Below are 14,064 nucleotides of genomic sequence, written 5' to 3'. Positions count from 1 at the left end.
ATGTCATTACAGAGAGTATGTCCTTATAAATACCTTTTTTAATTTGTTTTGCTTATTTGTGGATTCTTCATTATCTTGTCCACTTTCCCAAAAGTATACAGTTACACCCCTTAATGTATTTATTTAGCTCTTGACTTTGTGTGCCTTTTACAGCTTTACCTCAAATTATGACATTGCATATATTGTTTTTGTGTGTTGACTAGATCAGTGGCCCCTATCCACCTGTCCATCTGGCACATTAAAATGGTAGTGTGCCAGATTGTAGCCAAAGATTAATTTTAGAGATGTCCGATAATATTGGACTGCCGATATTATTGGTCGATAAATGCTTTAAAATGTAATATCGGAAATAATCTGTATCTGTTTCAAAAAGTAAAATGTATGACTTTTTAAAACGCAGCTGTACACGAATGTAGGGAGAAGTACAAAGCAGTTGCGTCTCCCAGTCATACTTGCCAACCCTCCCAATGTTCCAGGGAGACTCCCAAATTTCAGTGTCCCTCCAGAAAATCTCCCGGTTCAACCATTCTCCCGAATTTCTCCCGATTTCCACCCAGACAACAATATTGGGGGCGTGCCTTAATGGCACTGCCATTGCATGCTGGCCTGATAACATAATACATACGACTTTTCACACACACAAGTGAATACAATGCATACTTGGTCAACAGCCATACAGGTCACACTGAGGTGTGCTGTAAAAAAAAACTTAACACCTTTACAAATATGCGCCACACTGTGAACCCACACCAAACAACAATGACAAACACTTTTCGGGAGAACATCCGCACCGTAACAAAACATAAACACAACATAACAAACACCCACAACCCCTTGCAGCACTAACTCTTCCGGGACGCTACAATATACACCCCGTAAACCCCCACCTCAACACCCCGCCCCCCCCCCCCCCACACACACACACACACACACACAACCTTGCCCACCTCAACCTCCCAAATTCCGAACTGCTGTTTTGAGACACGTTAAAAATATTATGCACTTTGTGACTTTAATAATAAATATGACAGTGTCATGTTGGCATTTTTTTCCATAACTTGAGTTGATTTATTTTGGAAAACCTTGTTACATTGTTTAATGCATCCAGCTGGCTGTCACAACAAAATTAGGCAGAATGGGTTAATTCCACGACTGTAGATATCGGTATCGGTTGTTATCGGAATCGGTAATTAAGAGTTGGACAATATTGGAATATCGGATATCGCCAAAAAACCCATTATTGGACATCTCTTAATTAATTTCCATCTGCAGTGCACTGCTGCATCATTGTATATAGCAGGACACTGCAGATGGGTTCCTATCCTTTTTTTTTTACCTTGGCACCCAACTTCTCCACTACAGAAGAGCCCGGGGACCACTCCAATATTAACACTCAATTAATAATCTTACTCTTAATTTTTATTAATAATAATATCTAACTTACCTACAGTTTACGACTTTGTCAAATGATATAAAAGCATGTGGTAATCACAAATATTACATTATCAATTTAACAAATAAACCTTAGGAATAGGGCAGGCTGATTTGAAAAACAATACATGTACATACAATATGCATTATGTTGTGCTAAAATAAATAAACTAAATTAATATTACATATGTTTCTTAACTAAATTGTCAATAAAAATAAAGAAAAAAATTAAAATACAGCTTCACAGCTTTTTTTGCGCGTAAGAAATTTCTATGACATTAACGCCAGGCTTCTGTTTGTTTTATATTGTCATTACTGCCACAAGTGGTGGAAATGTGTATTACAACTGAGTACTGCTGCTGCCTGTATGGACCACAGCTGAAAAACACATATATTACATTCTAGGGGGCGCACGCATGCCAACACTGGGCCCTGGCCCTAAGGTTAAGAAACACTGGTATATAGTATATGCCATAAACGTGGCCGGAAACCATCTCTTTCCAAAGAAACATGCGCAGGGCTCCCACTACTTCAGCGTTAGGGTGAGTTGATTTTTCATGTTCATTTTTTTCCGGCCACACTTGGAAAGCCAGCCTGTGGAAATAATGCATTCATTAAACCGGTCCCTGGTGGAAAAAAGGTTGACGACCCCCGGACTAGATCATGTGTTCCGGTGGAGGAATATATTTTAACAGTACAAGCATCATTTCACGTCATGTGATGTGTGTTAATCATCGGATATCGAACCCATATGGTGGGCAATTGTGGAAGCCTTCTGACGTAGAGCCATCACCATCTGCGGAACGTTCCATGAGCTTGTGCAGGAAAGACACCTGCCTACACAAAGTGTGTTCAGAGATGAAGGCAGATCTGGCTCCAAGTATGGTTGTAGCATTGGGAGGGAAGCAAATAGGTCTTATAGATTAAGTGGATTCATTTGTGAGCATCTCCACCAATGCACTTCATTGGCAGAACATTTTTTGGGTGTTGGACTGGGCCACTACCGAACAGTTAGTAAGGTTATCTCCTCTGCCTAAAAGGTACTTTGGTGAATACAGACTGGCAAAATAAAATATCACATGTTGTATTCATTAATAAATGACTCAAGCAGACAAGCCGCCCACTCCATAAGGGGTGTCAAGAAGATGCTTGGTCCCGCCAATTAAGGTGTGAAGTTGTCACACTGTTTAATAACGTCAGCTTCCGTGTGCCTTATTTAGAATTGCTCACATCACGCACTGGCAGCCATGCTCTCCTCGTGAGGAAGGGTTTCGCATCATCCTGTCTGCCCACATTCCTGACAAGCACTTGCCAATTTGGGATGTGCCCAATAAAAGCACTTTTTCTTATTTTTTGGAGTAATAAGCTTTATTACACTATATGGAACACAGATATATTTCACTACAACAAACCTCCTTATATCATTTCAAGTGGTTGCCACTTGTTTGCTCTTCAAATCAGAGCCACTCCACAATGAATAGTCGAAAGTTTACTTTTTTTTACACACTTTGTGTACAGTTGTACCTGGAGTGTCCAGTGACCATACACGGTATCTCTTGCTCTCCTCCCTCTCACACTGGGGATGCCCAGTGTGAGAGGGAGAACAAGCAAATTTGAGTCATTCTCACACTTGGAAGAAGTGAATCATTTAAATGTGTTTGTCCAGTTATAGAAAGTTGTTTAGTCTTCTCATGGATATTATTATGGATGTCTGCGTCACTGACCGGGTTTGGGCTGATTTGTTGCAGTCTATATTTATTGTACATCACATGATACCCGTTGGGGTTCATATGAAAAGTTGGCCCCTGGTTAAGTGGCCCATTAGAATATTTGTCCCTTTTATGAATACAAAATGACAAAAGACCTTGGATTCTTGAGTCTTACATACAGTTTTGATCTTATGTTTTCACTCATAACTGGCTTGAATATGTTATTTGGGCCCAATAATGGTATAATTTGAATAGTGCTTTTCCCAGGATAGAATGATTATATTGATGATTTTGGCAAGATTTCTAAAGCAGTGGTTCTCAACCTTTTGTCAGTGATGTACCCCCGTGAACATTTTTATAATTCAAGTACCCCCTAATCAGAGCAAAGCATTTTTGGTTGAAAAAAAGAGATATAGAAGTAAAATACAGCACTATGTCATCAGTTTCTGATTCATTAAATTGTACAACAGTGCAAAATATTGCTCATTTGCAGTGGTCTTTCTTGAACTATTTGGAAAAAAGATATAAAAATAACTGAAAACTTGTTGAAAAATAAACAAGTGATTCAATTATAAAGATTTCTACACAGAAGTAATCATCAATTTAAAGTGCCCTCTTTGGGGATTGTAACAGAGATCCATCTGGATTCATGAACTTAATTCTAAACATTTCTTCACAAAAAAATAAATCCTCTTAACATCAATATTTATAGAACATGTCCACAAAAAATCTAGCTGTCAACACTGATTATTGCATTGTTGCATTTCTTTTCAAAGTTTATTAACTTACATTCATATTTTGTTGAAGAATTATTCAATAAATATATATAAAGGGTTTTTGAATTGTTGCTATTTTTAAAATATTTCCCCAAAAAATCTCATGTACCCCTTGGCATACCTTCAAGTACCCCCAGGGGTACGCGTACCCCCATTTGAGAACCACTGTTCTAAAGAGACTTATTTTCACATGTGACTTCCCCTTTGTTAAAGTTAAAGTCAAATGCAGAGGACAAATTTCACCCATCCCCATGTTTACCCCCTGGGAGGTGAGGGGAGCAGTGAGCAGCAGCGCGCGCTGCGCTCTGGAATCGTTCGGTGATATAAGCCGCAATTCCAACCCTTGATGCTGAGTGCCAAGCAGGGAGGCAATGTGTCCCATATAGTCTTTGGTATGACTACGACGGGTAATAAACTCACAATGTTCCAGTCTCAGTGAGGACACTTTAACCATAAGGAAACTGAGCTGGTAATTGTTCCATGTATTGGTCAATACAATGAATGTGGTCAAACAAATCATGTTTTTTTGCTGACAAAGAAACAATACCAGCTACTGTTAATCATGATCACGATTATGATAAACAAGAAGTTAATATATCTTGCTATTAGCTAAAAGACATTCCAAAACATTCGGCACCACCTTTTAGTTGATTTAGGTGACTTTATGTAGAGGTACGTCTCAATAAATTTGAAAATATTTTTTTTATTTCATCTAAATGACAATTTTTATGGACAGAATTCCCAGGTGCAGTCAGGGCATTTAGGGGATCCGGTTTGGTGGTTGCAGGATTAGGTCTCTGCTTTTTACGGATGATGTGGTGATGCTGGCTTCATCTGGCCAGGATCTTCAGCTCTCACCGAATTAGTTCAGAGCTGAGTGGGAAGTGACTGGAATGAAAATCAGCCCTTCCAATTCCAAGTCCATAATTCTCGCCCATAAAAGGATGTAGTGCCATCACCAGGTTGGGGGGGAAATCCTGGCCCAAGTGGAGGAGTTCAAGTACCTCGGGGTCTTGTTCACGAGTGAGGGATGAGTAGATTGTTATATTGACAGGCAGACTGGTGCGGCGTCTGCAGTGGTGTGTACCATGTATCGAGCCGTTGTGGTAAAGAAGGAGCTGAGCCGCAAGGGAAAGGTCTCAATTTAATGGTCGATCTACTTACCTATCCTCACCTATGGTCATGAGCTCTGGGTAATGCCACAATAGAACATCTACCCACGCTATCACCAACCCCCCACGCCCCCACCCTCCCTACTTGCGTTGGTTGAGGTTGTGTATATTGTAGCCCGGGAGAGTTTGGGCTGCAAGGTGTTCTGGGTATTTGTTCTCTTGTGTTTAAGTTGTGTTAGGGTGCGGATGTTCTCCCAAAATGTGTTTGTCATTCTTGTTTGGTGTGGGTTCACAGTGTGGCGCATATTTGTAACAGTGTTAAAGTTGTTTATACGGCCACCCTCAGTGTGACCTGTATGGCTGTTGAGTAACTACGTCTTGCAGCCGCTAACGTTGTTCTGCACAAGTCTCGCACAACATGATTTAGAGTTGTAACTTTAGTTGTGTTATGTGCGCAATGAAGAGTTGTAGAGCACTAGTTCTCCTATAGATGGTACGTTACGTGAATGTATGCCAAGGGTTAAGTGAGATTTATCTAAAACAGTCTAAAAAATAGCAGTCAGTCTTAAATATTTCATAAATATATTTATTGGATAGCCCTTCAACAAAATATGAATGTAAGTTCACAAACTGTGAAAAGAAATGCAACAATGCAATATTCAGTGTTGACAGCTAGATTTTTTGTGGAAATGTTCCATAAATATTGATGTTAAAGATTTATTTTTTTGTGAAGAAACGTTTACAATGAAGTTGATGAATCCAGATGGATTTCTATTACAATCCCTTATTTATTTGTAATAGAATTACTGGTTTATTTTTCAACAAGTTTTTTTGTTATTTGTATATAATTTTTTCCAAATAGTTCAAGAAAGACCACTACAAATGAGCAATATCTTGCACTGTTATACAATTTAATAAATCAGAAACTGATGACATAGCGCTGTATTTTACTTCTTTATCTCTTTTTTTCCAACCAAAAATTAATTTTTTTGTGAACAAATGTTTCGAATGAAGTTGATGAATCCAGATGGATCTCTATTACAATCCCCAAAGAGGGCACTTTAAGTTGATGATTACTTCTATGTGTAGAAATTTTTATTTATAATTGAATTACTGGTTTATTTTTCAACAAAATTTTTTTTTGATATTTTTATATCATTTTTTCCAAATAGTTCAAGAAAGACCACACAAATGAGCAATATTTTGCACTGTTATACAATGTAATAAATCAGAAACTGATGACATAGTGCTGTATTTTACTTCTTTATCTTATTTTTTTCAACCAGAAATGCTTTGCTCTGATTAGGGGGTACTTGAATTAAAAAAATGTCCACATGGGGTACATCACTGAAAAAAGGTTGAGGACCACTATTGTAGAGGACGTTAAAAGCAGTGCAGTCACGGCAGCCCTTAATAATGTCGACCGGGTGAAAATTGGGACAAATTCGGGAAAATGGTTGCAGCCGGTAGACTGTCGGGAGGTGCACTGAAATTCAGGAGTCTCCCGGAAAAATCGTGAGGGTTGGCTTTCACCTTCTATGAATGGAAAGCCATTCATAGAAGGTGAATTCATTAAAAAGTGCATGTTAGATTTTTTAAGAATTTTTTTCTTGCGGCCCAGCCTCAACCCAGTTTCTGCATCCAGTGGCCCCCAGGTAAATTGAGTATGAAACCCCTCTTCTAATGTATTAACATTTTCAGACATTGTGTTTTTAAAAACAATGGAAATTATGTTTCGAGTAAAGAACAGCCTTCCAGCTTCTATTCTTAGGTTATTTCAATTAAGAGGAGAAAACTATAATTTACAGGGGATATTGATTTTTGAAATATGTAAAGTAAGAACGAATATAAAATACAAATGTATTTCCGTTTTTGGAGTTAAATGGTGGAACAAGCTCAGTGATGAGTTGAAGACATGAAGATCTTTGTTAAGGTTTAAGAAAACCTTGAAAGGTGAAATAATTGAAAATTATAAAATATAGTAACAATTACTTTTACCCAATTGATTTTTTTGACGATGTTTCAGGCAATTCATTTTCAGTGAAGGTATAGGATAGGCAGATATATGCTTTGGCTTCAGCCTATTCTTTTTTCGTTCATTATTTTTCTTTTCTTTTGTGTGTATATGTGTATGATAGTTCATATGTATAACCTGTACTGTTAAACTCATCACACAAAATGGTTTATTGATTATTTGACCGAAATAAACTTATTTCGATATTTTGAGAGCAAGATGACTTCCCACATCTGACCATCTCGACCACTCGAGGTCAAGATGCCACAATAGAACATCTACACAGAGAGAAAAATGTTTCAAGAATGTAATTGTTACGGTTTCAAAAAATTGAATCCAATTGCGGATCAGTACAAAGTATTTTTAATAACAAAAAATCACTGGAGAAAATAATTTAAGAGTAACAAAAGTCAGCTCCAGGAAGACGGGGTCAAAAAGTCTGTTCAGCATCTGAGGAAATACAAAAACAGGGTTCAAAAAAGGTTTCAGGGCAAAGGTCAGAATGATAGTGTTCAGGTTAGAATGTACCACAGGCAACGAACGAACTGGCACTGGCTGGGTGGAGATCCAGGGTTTAAGTCAGGTCGTTGATTAGGTGCAGGTGGGCTTGGATGGCTGGCAGCACACCTGCAACTGACGACCAGGGAGAGACTTGCAGACAAGAGGGGAAAAAAAGGCAGGAGAACTGCCCTCATGACAGTAATTGTCATGTAATTTTGACAATAGATAAGAGCTGATAAAAATACAAAACATCCATACAGTATTTCATAACATTTGAAAAAATGTCAAAACATGTATTATTGTAAACTACTGTTCTGCAAGTGGGACTTTGCTAGATAATTAAAAAGTAATAAACAATTGAAGATTTACGGTGTATAACCATTCGCTCTAATACCTGGTCAGTGGCTTCGAGTGTCCGCCCTGAGATTGGTAGGTTGTGAGTTCAAACCCCGGTTGAGTCATACCAAAGACTATAAAAATGGGACCCATTACCTCCCTGCTTGGCACTTAGCATCAAAGGTAGGAATTGGGGGTTAAATCACCAAAATGAATCCCGGGCAGAGCCACCGCTACTGCTCACTGCTCCCCTCACCTCCTAGGGGGTGGGGGTGATGGTCAAATGCAGAGGATTATATCTCCACACCTAATGTGTGTGTGAAAAGCATTGGTACTTTAATAAAAGAACGGTTCAACGGTACCATGACGAGTGTATTTAAACCTTTGACCACCACTGCAAACTAACACACAATGGAAAACAACTTTCATGAGTCCTTAACATTGGTGTGATGTCGTTGTTGTGAAGCCTCTGGGCTTACAGCACTCCCACCTGTTTTCCAAGTTCCATGCCCACTCTTTCTCGCCTTTTTGTTTGTATCCATCCAAATCACTGCCACAAAAACTGCTTCGCTTGTTTTGCCATCTGGTGCTCCATTCCTCATATTGAAACTTGTTTTCTGTGCGAGTGTGACGCTCATTCGTCTGTAACCCTGAGTAACCCCGAATCCAAACAAAGAGGCTAGCACATTTGGACTCATCCGTTTGAAGCATGTTTTTAAAATGTTCAACATTCTATGACGTCGCAGCACCTGACGAGGTAATTAATTAATTATCAGTACATTTTAATGTAGCGGGTGCACTTTTGAATAGTGATTTATTACTTGTTGTTTTCCACATTAACAGTACAGTGACTCTAGCAGATGAATGTCAACTGAATAAAACTGAGTTATGCCAATAAACATGTTGACTTGGATCAGTCGATGGCTGCAGCAGATGGCGAGGCAATACAACAGCAGCTCTCGAAATGTGTGAACGGAGGTCAGCGTGGTGTGAAAGGCTTTATTTCCACCCTTTGTGTTAATATTCAAATAGGTATGACTGTCTCCTGAGAAAGGTTCATACCTCTTATAATAGTGCATAAGTGCTGTTTACAGGCTGGGTGTTTGATAGCTGTGGTACAGATGGCTTGTGGGGATGTCATGCATTCCTCATCTTGAATTAAAACATTCCTTTAGAAGGTCCATATTACCTATGGTGACGTACAAGTTATTGCTCACCTCCTGCCTAAAACATAATAGGATTGACTGACTGTAAAGACTAATGGCAATGGTAGGGATCTCAGTAAGCAATATGCATATATTCAATACTCGTAGATTTCATTAAACGAAAACTTTAGAAAACGATGACATTTTTATACCACCTTTAGATAATTTGCATGGTCATACATGGAGTTCATCGGGTTGAAAAAAAAAGTTGTATATATATATACATATATATATATGTATATATAACAAAACCCAAAATCAGTGAAGTTGGCATGTTGTGTAAATAGTAAATAAAAACAGAATACAATGATTTGCAAATCCTTTTCAACTTATATTCAATTGAATACACTGCAAAGACAAGATATTTAATGTTTGTACTCAGAAACCTAATCATTAACAAAGTACTTAATGGCAGCAACACATTGCAAAAAAGTTGGCACAGGGACATTTTTAGCACTGTGTTACATGGCCTTTCCTTTTAACAAAACAGGGTCTCTTGTATTTTAGGCTTCATAATGCGCCACACATTTTAAATGGTAGACAGGCCTGGACTACAGGCAGGGCAGTCTAGTACCCGCACTATTTTACTTCAAAGCCATCCTGTTGTAACACATGCAGAGTGTGGCTTGGCATTGTCTTGCTGAAATAAACAGGGGCGTCCATGAAAAAGATGTTGCTTGGATGTTAACATATTTTGCTCAGAAACCTGTATTTACCTCTCAGCATTAATGGTGCCTTCACATATGCGTAGGTTACCCATGCCTTGGGCACTAAACCATGCCCATACCATCACAGATGCTGGCTTTTCAACTTTGCACCTATAACAATCTGGATGGTTCTTATCCTCTGTAGTCCGGAGGACACAACATCCACAGTTTCCAAAACAATTGGAAATGTGGACTCGTTAGACCACAGAATACTTTTCCACTTTGCATTAATCCATCTTAGATGAGCTCGGGCCGAGCAAAGCCGTCTGTGTTTTTGGGTGTTATTGATAAATGGCTTTCGCTTTGCATTGTAGAGTTTTAAATTGCACTTAAAGGTGTAGCGACAAACTGTAATTACTGACAGTGGTTTTCTGAAGTGTTCCTGAACCCATGTGGTGATATCCTTTGCGCACCGTTGTCGGTTTTTGATGCAGTATTGCTTAATGGATTGAAGGTTATGGGCATTCAATGTTGCTTTTCGGCCCTGCATCTTACATGCAGTGATTTCTCCAGATTCTCTGAACCTTTTGATGATATTATGGACCGAAGATGGTGAAATCCCTAGTTGCGTCTGAAAAATTAATCATACCAAATGTGGCACACACGATAACCAAGGTACCAGTGTATCATAACTTCAAACCATCTTTGTGTCCCTTTCAAAGTTCTCTATGAATTTGTTGTATAATATCTACCACATTGGACTTAAAATACATAGAAAATTGGATTCTAAATCACGTAGTTTTCAAAGACTGGTCATAAAACAGACTTGGAGGTTCTCCTACTACTGTTAATTTAGAGCCAAATGGTCGAGACTTAGTCTAAGTGTCAAAGTCAAGGCCCGCGGGCCGGATCTAGCCGGTGAATTAATTATCCATGGATGATATTTGATTAGTATTAGAACCAGCCCGCAGGCCACAGCCACCTGCTGCTGTTTTGCACGCACCAATACTCCATCAATGTTGGCGCTAGGAATTTTCAAAATGGGTTCCCAGTGACTCCATCAAGTCCTAAAAATGGGGTGCCAAAGTAATTATTTGGGGTCCCACTTTTTTGTAACCGTTTTGAAAACAAATGATAAATGTATGCATTATCCTGTTATATCTCACATTCTATATTGTGTTTTGGAAAAAGGTTGTCACAAACGTGACTTAATTAATAAAAAAAAAACTACGAAAGAAAACACATTTTCAGGCATTTGTAAATTTATTCAGTTATAAACATTCATTCACTTTCTTCTTTCCTTCCTGCATCTAAACTTTACCGCTGCCCATATTTTTTTCTATATTTTTTGTATAATATTTTCAGAATGTCCTAATTCTATGTTTGGCCAAAGTAAGACATAGAATACAATCTGAAGTTGTCTTTATTTTTTTGTTTTAATACCGGCCGGTGTGTGCACAGATTTTCCTTCATGCGGCCCTGAGCTAAAATTAGTTTCACACCCCTGGTTTAGAACCTCTAAACTCGTTTTCTTTGAGGCTTACGTTGCAGTTTTGGCTGTCCTCAGAGGATTAGCCACGAGATATTTTCACATGATTACCTATGCATTTGATTAGTAAATGTATATTTCACCTACGCTGTAAAACAAAATTGTGTATTTTGAGGTCCAAAAAATGGCAGAATTTGACCATAAAATTTACAGTTTGAATTTACACTGTAGTTTACTGTAAAATTCAGGTGATTGAGCTGCCAGTTTATTACATAAAAAATATAGTTGTTGTTCTCACAGTACACTGAAAATGTAAAAATGATACCATAGTCTTTTTCTTACAGTTGGGTTCTGAATACTGAGCTGCTTTAAAAAAATATATATATAAATTGTACAGTGTACAATTTGATGGATCACTTGCTTTAAAATCATGAGGTGAATTTGATATTTATGTATGTTTTTACCCCAAAAATGTATCGAATGTATGATATTTTAATATAATATCTGGGGATAGGTTGATTGGCAACACTAATTTTGCCCTAGTGTGTGAATGTGAGTGTGAATGTTGTCTGTCTATCTGTGTTGGCCCTACGATGAGGTGGCGACTTGTCCAGGGTGTACCCCGCCTTCCGCCCGATTGTAGCTGAGATAGGCGCCAGCGCCCCCCGCGACCCGAAAGGGAATAAGCGGTAGAAAATGGATGGATGGATGGATCTGTTGCATTGATAGATAGATACAGTTGAGAAGATATATAACTTCATGTAGTACATGTATCTTTTTTCTGTCCAAATAGAAAAAGAAAGAAACATAAAATACTTCATTGTTGCATATTATTTCCAAGCTTTCACGGGCCATTCAAAAGGATGTGGCGGGCCAGATCTGGCCCCCGGGTCTTGAGTTTGACACCTGTGCTCTAAACCTTTATAATTCTACATGCCATCTGCACAGCAGGGTGCTAAATAAACAGGAGCTATGTTTGCCCCGCCCTTTTGTCACGTGGTTGCAACCCACCAATCAACATTTTGTGAATAGTGCTAAACCAAATGAACACAGTGCATCATGGTGATGTAAAGTCTGTATATTCCATCCATCCATTTCCTACCGCTTGTCCCTTTTGGGGTTGCGGGGGATCGCTGGAGCCTATCTCAGCTGCATTCGGGCAGAAGGCGGGGTATATTCACTATATTATATATTTTTTAAATGCTTTAACATGTTTCACACAGTTCAAATTGAGTGACAGCGTTATACCATTATTTCGTAATACTACAAGCATATGCATGTTAAAGGCCTACTGAAATGAGATTTTCTTATTTAAACGGGGATAGCAGGTCCATTCTATGTGTCATACTTGATCATTTCACGATATTGCCATCTTTTTGCTGAAAGGATTTAGTAGAAAACATCCAAGATAAATTTCGCAACTTTTGCTTCCTAACAGAAAAGCCCTGCCTACCGGAAGTCGCAGACGATGACGTCACATGTTGATGGCTCCTCACATATTTACATTGTTTTTAATGGAAGCCTCCAACAAAAAGTGCTATTCGGACCGAGAAAGCGACAATTTCCCCATTAATTTGAGCGAGGATGAAAGATTTGTGTTTGAAAATATTGATAGTGACGAACTAGAAAAAAGAAAAAAAACGCGATGGCATTGGGACGGATTCCGATGTTTTTAGAGAACTTTACTAGGATAATTCTGGGAAATCCCTTATATTTCTATTGTGTTGCTAGTGTTTTAGTGAGTTAAATAGTACCTGATAGTCTGAGGTGTTTGTCCACGGGTGTCTTGACGCGCAGTGTCTCAGGGGAGTCGACGGCAGCTGTATGGACGGCACAAGCTCAGCTGATATCCGGTGAGTGGCGACTTTTTAACCACAATTTTCTCGCCGAAACCTGCTGGTTGACATTCGGTAGGGATCCATGTCCGCTTGACCGCGCTCTGATCCATAGTTAAGTTTTACTTCCAGGAATTTTAAACAAGGAATCACTGTGTGTTTGTGTGGCTAAAGGCCAAAGCTTCCCAACTCCATCTTTCTACTGTGACTTCTCCAATATTATTTGAACAAATTGCAAAAGATTCAGCAACACAGATCTCCAAAATACTTTGTAATTATGCCGTTAAAGCAGACAACTTTTAGCTGTGTGTGTGCGCAGCGCTCATACTTCCTAAAAACCCATGACGTCTTGCGTACACGTCATCATTACACGACGTTTCCAAGACGAAACTCCCGGAAAATTTAAAATTGCAATTTAGTAAACTAAAAAGGCTGTATTGTCATGTGTTGCAATGTTAATATTTCATCATTGATATATAAACTATCAGACTGCGTGGTGGGTGGTAGTGGGTTTCAGTAGGCCTTTAAGCACACTACAATAAAGAAGTTGCAAGAATGCTTTGACAAGTTCCACACAATGCGGTTTGAGTCACAGCTATTATCGTTTTATAATTAAATTCACCTTGTGTTATATCACAATTCCCAAGTGTCTGCGAACTTTAGTGCGGATCTATTTGGGCCGCAGTGTCCCGTGAACGCACCCTTGTATAACCGTTTATACAACAGCCCGCCGCAGCGAGCCAACCATCGGGCGCGCTTCATTCAACAACTTTAGCTCGGCGGTGATTCGCCCAGCCCTCTCGCACGCCCGCACCACGTGAAGGCGGTGACGCGCTTATGTAAATGGCCCCGCGGAGGTGTGGTTCTGTCACTGAATCGAACGAACCGCCCTTCAGTCAGATAGAGCGACGCCGATTGGTTGAGAGTTTAGGGGCGCTAAAACGGCCAGGTCTCTGAACCAATAGAGGGTCAGAAGGGGCGGGGATTCGGGCAGTAGCTGGAAATGAGG

This window comes from Nerophis ophidion, linkage group LG14, assembly GCF_033978795.1.
Source record: "Nerophis ophidion isolate RoL-2023_Sa linkage group LG14, RoL_Noph_v1.0, whole genome shotgun sequence".
In the NCBI taxonomy this organism is placed as follows: Eukaryota; Metazoa; Chordata; class Actinopteri; order Syngnathiformes; family Syngnathidae; genus Nerophis; species Nerophis ophidion.
Note: the sequence above shows the minus strand (reverse complement) of the source record.